Source organism: Saimiri boliviensis, chromosome 11 (assembly GCF_048565385.1).
Source record: "Saimiri boliviensis isolate mSaiBol1 chromosome 11, mSaiBol1.pri, whole genome shotgun sequence".
Taxonomy (NCBI): domain Eukaryota; kingdom Metazoa; phylum Chordata; class Mammalia; order Primates; family Cebidae; genus Saimiri; species Saimiri boliviensis.
The window spans coordinates 45195955-45205615 of record NC_133459.1 but is presented as its reverse complement, the minus strand read 5'-3'; positions in this window follow the sequence as shown (position 1 = coordinate 45205615).

Here is a 9661-nt window from a genome sequence, read left to right as displayed (position 1 = left end):
GGGGCCCAAGCCTCCAGCTGGGCAGCTGACCTCACCTCTGTCACATCCTACTCCCATCCATCCTACCTCTCAGATCCCACCCCTCAAACACCCCACTCCGACCCTCAGGAGTTACGGATGGGGTCGCTCCTGGGGTTCCCATTGCCTTCAAGATTCTGCTGAAGCCCCTTTGTTCCACATAAACAGACACATGGAGGTGGACTGAACAGACCATGTTTGCCCAGAGTGGAGGTTCTGGGAGACAGGCAGAGAAGAAAGGACCACCCAGGGGAGCGGGCAGGGCTCATCAGTCATCCACCTCCGGTGAGATGATGCCGGGACATGAGACTGGACAGCCCAGCTGGGCTCCAAGCAAGACCATGACTCTGATCTGGGGTTCCAGCCTCCCCAGGCTATTGGCTCTCCCTGCTGGTGGAGGGGAGTTGTAGGGCTGAGGGAGGTGATTTCCCGGAGGAGGAACAGAGAAGTCACGAGGAGACTGGAAAAGTAGAGCTGAGGGTCCCTAACATGGGAACCATTCTGCTCTCCTCAGGAGCCTCCGTCCAGTCTCCACCTCAATGGCCATCACTGAGGCTTCGAGTCACTGTACCCAGGAGAATGGTGCCTCTCCCTCCAGACCAGGAAGGCAGGGCAGCAGCAGGTCAGGGTGGAAAGGAACCAAGTTTGTGGATGCTAATGTTGAGTCTGAGTACCCGAGGGGCCAAAGGAACAGATTCGAGGCCAGCAATTGACTAAGGGATGACCCTGAAGTTGCCCACCCTGTAACACTCTGTCATCTCCATGGGGCCTCCAGACCAGCCCTCCTCTGCCCTTCTGCCTCTTTTCTGACAATTTTCTTCCATACCCTCCACTCTACCATCATGAACTCCAGCTCTCTCCCCTATCCTCAGCTCCCGCAGACCACTCGGCATCCACACTACACCCCATGGTACTCTAGGCCTTGTGATCTCACCTTTTCCTGGGTTACACCCTTCCGATACCACATACCTCATTTTATGTCTTCAATATGCTATCATTAGCTGAAATTATCTTGCTGATCAGTTATCTACTGCCTCACTCCCTAGAAAATAAGTTCCATAAAAAAGCACAGACCAGGCCAGGCATCGTGACTTGTCTGTAATCCCAGCACTTTGGGAGGCCAAGGTGGGTGGATCACTTGAGCTCAGGAGTTTGAGCCTAACCTGGACAACACGGCAAGACCCTGTCTCTACAGAAAATGCAAAAAAAAAAAAAAAAAAGAAAAAAAAGAAAAAAAATTAGCTGGGAGGCAGAGGGGAACATAGGCCTTGTCAGCCCTTTTCAAAACGCCTGGCACGTGGTGTGTGCTCAGTGATCTCTCTTCAGTGAAGAAATGATGGCAGTTGAGTCCTCCATTCCTACCTTGACTTGCCCCCTCTGTGTGTTGCTGCTGGCCCTTTCCTACCAGCATTTAACATGCTTAAGTCTCTCCTATCTTGGGGGATGAGGGAGAATTCCCTCAGATCTACACCTTCCCTAACTACCACCCTGTCTTTTGTCCCCCTCCTGAGCTTTTCCATTTCTCTACACGAGCTGCCTTTACTTCTCCACCTTTCACTCACTCTTCCACCCAACAAAGTCTGGCTCATGCCTGTCTCATCCCAGTGATCTCCTTGAATGTAAATCAGCACCACTGAAAGTTGCCAACTTCACCTTTCTCGAAACACACTCATTCCTTGGCTCAGGTGCTAATGCAGTTTTCAGCTTCAATGTTGCTTCCTCCAGGAAGCATTCCCTGATACACACACACACACATCTCAGGCCAGATCAAGTCCCATGTGGTTTATTCTCATAATACCCAGGCTTCTGCTTTACTGCACTTCTAACAAGTGTTTCTGGGTAATTATACATTTGATGTCTGTTTTCTGGAAAAAGGGAAGCTCTATTTAGGCAGGGACTATTTCTGATTGGTTACCCTGAACATACTGTGGGGAGAATTCAACATTTTTATTGGACGGATAGAAGGATGGAGGGAGGGAGCAACCCTCCATTGTTCTTCAGAGAGCAACTCTCTCTGAATTTGAATTTCCTTATGTGTAAAATGGAAATAATAATGCCCATTTTCCAAATGAGATAATGGGTTCAACTTTACAGCCTGATGGATGTTGGACTCTATTAAGACAGAGTCCTTGCTTTCTACCAGGTGCAGAAGTGCAAAGACGCTCTTTCAACCCAGCCTGAGAGAGCTGGAGGAGTTAAGAGGACGGGAGAAATGGCTGGATAAGGACCTGCAGACCATGAGAAAGCTATAGGTTGAATGTAGACTGGGAGTTATTTGTCCTCATGGGCACTACTCAAGATCACGGTAGTAGATAAGATAAATGTGAAAGGACTGACTCAAAAATTCCCTTTTGCAGATGAGAGGAAGAAGTAATCCGTGTGGACCAAAATCGGTTCCCTAATAACAAGTCATGCATTGCCCCATCCAGCAAGCCTTCTCTGGGTACCCACTGAGTGCCAGGTACTGTGCTGGGTGCTGAGCATATACAGCCCTGACCCCAAATGGCTTCACCTTCCTGAGGTGTCCAGGGTCGCTAACCCAAATCTATATGTAGGAAACTTGGGAAGGCCCAGCCAAGCCCAGCTAGAGAAATGTGAAGTAAAGATAGATCTGACTGGGAAACTCATGACTTGGTTATGTGTTTGTCTCTTAGGGGTGCAGGTCACACCCTTTCCTTGGTCCTCCTCTGATCAATAGGTTTATGGGTGACTTGGATGAAGTGGCGGAGGTCCAGTGCTCAGACTTGTGGATGCATAAGAATAAGTTGGGAAGAACAGAAATAGCCAGAGCCCTTTAAATAATCCTAAAAATGGGCCGGGAGTGGTGGTCACGCCTGTAATCTCAGCACTTTGGGAGGCCGAGGCGGGCAGATCACCTGAGGTCAGGAGTTCAAGACGAGCCTGGCCAACATGGTAAAACCCTGTCTTTGAAAAACAAAAAAAATAAAAAATAAATCCCAAAAATGGTGTCTAACAGGAACAAATGGCAAGTGCTCTGGCTGTGTCCTGAAACTCCAATATCACAACCACAGGGAGAGAAAACGGAGGGTGGACAGGGACGTGACAGACATCTCCTGTAAACAGATACTGGCAGAGGTGCACAGTACACGGGGTTGCTTCTGTCTTCAAAGTGTTATGGTCACCTAGCACAGAGGCTGGTGCCCAGGGAATGCTGAATGCACGTTCTTGTGATGATTGTACAAGTGAGGAAGGTACAGTAAGTTTGGAGTTGAGCATGTGGGTTTCAAGTCTTCTCGTAACCCATAATGATCGGCCTTCAACAAATCAGCAACCTCTTCTGAACTTCAGTTTCTTTATGTATTAAATGGAATAATAGGGCCAGGCGCACTGGTTCGCACCTGTAATATCAGCACTTTGGGAAGCCAAGGCAGGCAGATCACTTGAAGTCAGGAGTTCAAGACTGGCCTGGCCAACAAACTGAAACCCCGTCTGTACTGCAAATACAAAACATAGCCAGGCATCACAGCACGCACCTGTAGGCCCAGGTACTCAGGAGGCTGAGGCAGGAGAATCGCTTGAACCCAGGAGGTAAAGGCTGAAGTGAGCTGAAATCGGCTGAAGTGAGGTGACATTGCACCATGCCCTCTTGCCTGGGTGACACAGTAAGACTCCATCTCAAAAAATACAGAAAAAAAAAAGAAAAAAAAAAAAAAGGCCAGGTGCCATGGCTCACACCTATAATAATCCCAGCACTTTGGGAGGCAGAGGCAGGTGGATCACCTAGATCAGGAGTTCGAGACCAGACTGACCAACATGATGCAACCCCATCTCTGCTAAAAATACAAAAATTAGGCATGGTGGCAGCTACCTGTAATCCCATCTACTAGGGAGGCTGAGGCAGGAGAATCGCTTGAACCCAGGAGGTGGAGGTTGCAGTGAGCCAAGATCGTGCCACTGCACTCCAGCCAGGGCAACAGAGAGAGACTTCATCTCAAAATATTTTTAAATTTAAAAAAAAAATTTTTAAATAGTAATAATAATGCCCATTTTCAAAATGAGATAATGGATATTCAGTTCCACAGCCTAATAGATGTTGGATTCTATTAAGACACAGACCTTGCTTCCCACCATGTCTACACATGGTGTAGACGTGAAGCACAAAGAAGCTCTTTCAACACAGCCTGACAGAGCTGGAAGAGTAGGGCAATTGCTCTCACATTGGATGCCTACTCATCCAAGTGAGTGCGTATGCCCCAGGAACAACACTCCAGACACAGCAATACTGTGAGCAGAGGTGGGAGATGACTCGGTGTTCTGAACATTACCTGCAGGCCATGTGGCCAGAATGTGAGCATTTGGGAAGGGGAGGAGGTGATGCCACAGGGGCCAGCTTCAGGGTCAGGTGAAGCATGGCCTTGCAGGTCATAACAAGGACTCGTGCCAAGTCCAGATTTGCAATAGGAAGTTTGCAATAGGAAATTTGCAATAGGAAGGTTGCCTAACCGCCACATGAAGGATTGCTGGGGATGACCAGTCTGGACCCTGGGGAAGCCAGGCAAGAAGCTGTAGCAGTGAACCCAGTGAGAAGGGGAAAGGTGGTGAAAACAGGCAGTGGCCACATGACTCAGGTCATGAAGCCAGCACACCGGTGGTCAGGGAGGTGCGAGGAGGCCGACTTGTGCTCTCACTCTTCTGACCATTGTACTCACTGGGCCTCAGCATCAACAGAAAGACCTCATGCAGGTGCTGACATAGACTGGCCTAGGTTTCGGTTCCAAGCCCCTGACTTCTAGCTATGAGACCCTGGGCAAGATACGTAAACTTTCTTTTTTTTCCCTTTCTTTTTTGAGATGGAGTTTCACTCTCGTTGCCCGGGCTAGAATGCAATGGCGCGATCTCGGCTCACCACAACCTCTGCCTCCCAGGTTCAAGCAATTCTCCTGCCTCAGTCTCCCAAGTAGCTGGGATTACAGGCATGTGCCACCATGCCTGGCTAGCTTTGTATTTTTTAGTAGAGATGGGGTTTCTCCATGTTGGTCAGGCTGGTCTTGAACTCCTGACCTCAGGTGATCCACCCATCTCGAACTTCCAAAATGCTGGAATTACAGGCGTGAACCACCACGCCCGGCAAGATATGTAACCTTTCTGTAAAATAGGAGCAAAAATGCCTATCATAGAGTTAATAGAGGATTAAGTGACATGATGTAAAGTGCCCAGAAGGTAGATGGCTCATAGTAAATACCCAGTAAATGTGGTCTAGAATTCCCTTCCCCTTTTTTCCTCATCAACAGTCATGTTATCACTCCATGCATTAAATATTTAGGGGTCTTCATCAGAACAACTCTCTGGCCCCCTTCTTCCCTTCATTCAACAAATCCGTCCAGAGGATGAGTTCCATGAGAACAGGTACCAAGGCTGCTTCTTCATTTGTCACTGCACACCCGGCACCCAGCACAGTGCTGGGCCCCTCACACAGGCACACTTTATCATCCCAGAATTAATAGAGCACCATCCTCCAAGCCAAGAACAAGTGATGAACAAGACAAGTCACGGCTCTCAGGAAGCTTACGGTTTAGTGGAGGAGACAAAAAAACATAAAGGATTTCAGACAGTGATAATGCTATGAAGAACAGTAGCCTGTTAGAAAGTAACAAGGAAAAGGCCAAGGGCGGTGTCTCCTGTAATCTCAGCACTTTGGGAAGCCGAAGTAGGAGTACCACAAGATCAAGAGATACAGACCATCCTGGCCTACATGGTGAAATCCTGTCTCTACTAAAAATACAAAAATTAACTAGGCATGGCAGCACATGCCTGTAATCCTAGCTACTCGGGAAGCTGAGGCAGGAGAATCACTTAAACCCAGGAGGCAGAGGTTGCAATGAGCCAAGATTGAGCCACTGCCTCCAGCCTATCCAGCCTAGGGACAGAGCTAGTACTCCCTCTCAAAAAAATGAAACAGGGGAAGCCATTTTATAAATGGGTGATCAGGGAAGGCAACATGGGAGCCGAATGTTCCCAGAGAGGGAACAGCTAACATGAAAGCTCTGAAGCAGGGCCCAGTTTGAGATGATCAGGAAACCAAGGCCGGGCTCGATGGCTCACACCTATAATCCCAGCACTTTGGGAGACCAAGGCGGGCAGATCATGAGGTCAGGAGTTCAAGACCAGCCTGGCCAACGTGGTGAAACCCCATCCCTACTAAAAATACAACAATTAGCCAGGTGTGGTGGCAGGTGCCTGTAATCCCAGCTACTCGGGAGACTGAGGCAGAATTGCTTGAACCTGGGAGGCGGAGGTTTCAGTGAGCTGACATCATGCTACTGCACTCCAGCCTGGGTGACAGAGTGAGACTCTAAAAAAAAAGAGAGAGAGAGAAGAAACCAAAAGGTGCTCACGTAGCTGCACAGTGAAGCAGAGGAAGAGAGGAGACAAACAAGATGAGGCTGGAGAGGTGGAAACAATACGTCACACAGGGCCTTGGAAGACACAAGAGACTGAATTTTATTCTAGGAGGAACAGGAAGCCACTGGAAGGCCTAAAGCAGAGAAATGACCCATTCTGATTTATGCTTTTATTTTATTTTAATTTTTTTAAATTTATTTATTTTTGAGACAGAGTCTCACTCTGTTGCCCAGGCAAAAGAGCAGTGGCGCAATCTCGGCTCACTGCAACCTCCGCCTCCTGGGTTCAAGCAATTTTCCTGCCTCAGCCTCCCAAGTAGCTGGGATTACAGGCACCTGCCACTATGCCTGGCTAAATTTTGCATTTTTAGTAGAGATGAGGTTTCACCATGTTGGCCAAGCTGGTCTCGAACTCACCTCAAGTGATCCGCCTACCTTAGCCTCCCAAAGTGTTGGGATTACAGGTGTGAGCCACGACTGGCCTATTTTATTTATTTTATTTTATTTTATTTTATTTTATTTTATTTTATTTATTGAGATAGAGTCTCACTCTGTCACCCAGGATGGAGTGCAGTGGTGTGATCTCAGCTCACTGCAACCTTCACCTCTCAGGTTCAAGAGATTCTTCTGCCCCAGCCTCCTGAGTAGCTGGGACTACAGGTATGTACCACCACACCCGGCTAATTTTTTTGTATTTTTAGTGGAGGTGGGGTTTTGCCATGTTGGCCAGACTGGTCTCGAACTCCTGACCTCAGGTGATCCACCTGTTTCGGCCTCCCAAAGTGCTGAGATTACCAGTGTGAGCCACCCTGCTTGGCCTAATTTATATTTTTTAAAAGTCACTCCAGCTACTGTGTGGAGAATGGACTAAGGGGAAGACAGAGTTGGACGTGAAGAGCCCAGAAGGGAAGTTACTGCAGCATCCAGATGAGGGAGGTGGCTTGGAATAGAGCATGGTGGTGATGAAACACAGTGGTCACGTACTAGCCTCGGTGACCACGTCCCCCTCCCCTTGGCAGCATTTGGCCCCTTGTCTATCCTGTCCCCCAGCCCTAATTGCAGGCAGAACAGATGTGTTTGTGTCAATGTCCACCTCCCCCAGAAGCCCAGGCTTGACTCAGGTCAGCTGAGGCCTGGACATGGCCATGCCAAGGCTCCAAGGACTGAATCAATGAACCTGTGAGGGCAACTCCACTCCACAGCCTTGTGTCTGAAAGCACAAGGATATTAGTAACTAAAAGGGAGAAATGGGGCAGGAGGAGGAAGCTGGGGCAGATGGTGGCGGTTTTATGAAAGAAGCAAAACTACAGCAGGGGTTACAAGAAATCAGGGCAAAGTGCAGCATCTACGTGGGTGTCCCCATGTAGGCTGAGACCTCACATCTGCCCTGAAAATGGCCCCACAGAGGCAGAGATGGCACTGGGAGATGGTGCCATTACTGGGTGATGGCAACCTGGAGGGCAAAGCCCTTCTGGAGGAGTATAGGGTGAAGGAAGTCTTGGGAAAACAAATCTAGAATTTGTTTTTGTTTTTTTTTTTTGAGACAGAGTTTCACTCTTGTTATCCAGGCTGGAGTGCAATGGCGCAATCTCGGCTCACCACAACCTCCGCCTCCTGGGTTCAGGCAATTCTCCTGCCTCAGCCTCCTGGGTAGCTGGGATTACAGGCACGCACCACCATGCCCAGCTAATTTTTTGTATTTTTAGTAGAGACAGGGTTTCACCATGTTGACCAGGATGGTCTCGATCTCTTGACCTCGTGATCCACCCACCTCAGCCTCCCAAAGTGCTGGGATTACATGCATGAGCCAACGCACCCGGCAAATCTAGAAAGAATTTGAAATAAGCAGGTAGGAGCTGTGGACCTACGCTACCCAGAGGGCTCAGGCTCTGAAACATCTCTGGCCAGCTGGAGAGTTAGGTCTGGGGCCAGGGAAGAGCAAAGCAACTGGGCTAATGGGGTTAAGAAACTCTTAGGATCGGCCGGGCACAGTGACTCATGCCTGTAATCCCAGCACTTCAGGAGGCCGAGGCGGGCGGATCACCTCAGGTCGGGAGTTTGAGACTAGCCTGACCAGCATGGAGAAACTGTCTCTACTAAAAATATAAAATCAGCCAGGCATGGAGGCACACGCCTGTAATCCCAGCTACTTGGGAGGCTGACGAAGGAGAATCACTTGAACCCGGGAGGCAAAGGTTGCGGTGAGACAATACTGTGCCATTGCCCTCCAGCCTGGACAACAAGAGCAAAACTCCGTTTAAAAAAAAAAAAAAAAAAAAAACTGCTAGGATCGGCTACAGATGCCACTTTTCTTCCAGCCAGGTGACGCAGTCCAATAAGAAGTAGATGGCAGACAAGGTAGGGTAAGACCCTGAGCTGAGACAGCTTACCTCCATCTCAACTGTCAATTCCCAAAGGGCCCCTCTCTACCCCTGGGCCAAGGTTCAGGCCTTAGACCCCTCTCCCCAAATTAGGGATCATGGAGCAGCTTCCTTACCCTTCTACAGATTTTGCCCAAGTCGACTCTTCAGGCAGATCTATCTTTCCAGGGTCCCACTGCCCTTGAGACAGAATTCAAGTTCCTGACGTGGCTGCCCAAGTCCACCTTGATCTAGTCTCACCTACATCTCTGCTTCGTCAGGCCCACTCAACATGCCTGCCATTTACCAAACCCACCCTGATCTTTGGGCATACTGTCCCTTTCCTCTGAGATGTCCTCATCCCTTAGCTCAGACTCTGGAAAACTAGAATCAACACAGGTCCACCTCCTTCAGTAAGACTTTCCAGGGCAATCTGGGCCTCGGCCAGCCCTGAGAGCTCACTCTACCAGTTCACCTTGTCTCATGCCCACCTCCCCAGGCCCATGGGCTCCTCTCCCAAACAGCACCAGCTCAGGGCCAGCACTTCAGACCCTCTGCAGCCCATCTCAGTTCTTCCCCTGCTACCCTGTGCTGGCCACAGAAGACAGAGATGTAGCAGTGGGGTCCCTGCCGTCGAGGAAAGCCAGTGTGCTAAGGGAGGCAGATACACCCACCAATGCCCACCACAGGGGGCCGACTGGTAAGAAACAGCCCATATACTCCAGGGCCCAGAGGAAGGAGGAAAGGCCTCCTGGAGAGAGAAAGATCTGAGCCAGGTCTCAAAGGATGTAAGGCAGAGGAGCAGGAAGAGCTTTATAAGCAGGGAAAGGAGCAGAGGAAGGAAGGAGACCAAGGGCAGTGTCCGGCACAGCAGGGCTCCATGTAGGTGAGAGATGACGGGCAGGGGTGAAGTGCTGGGGA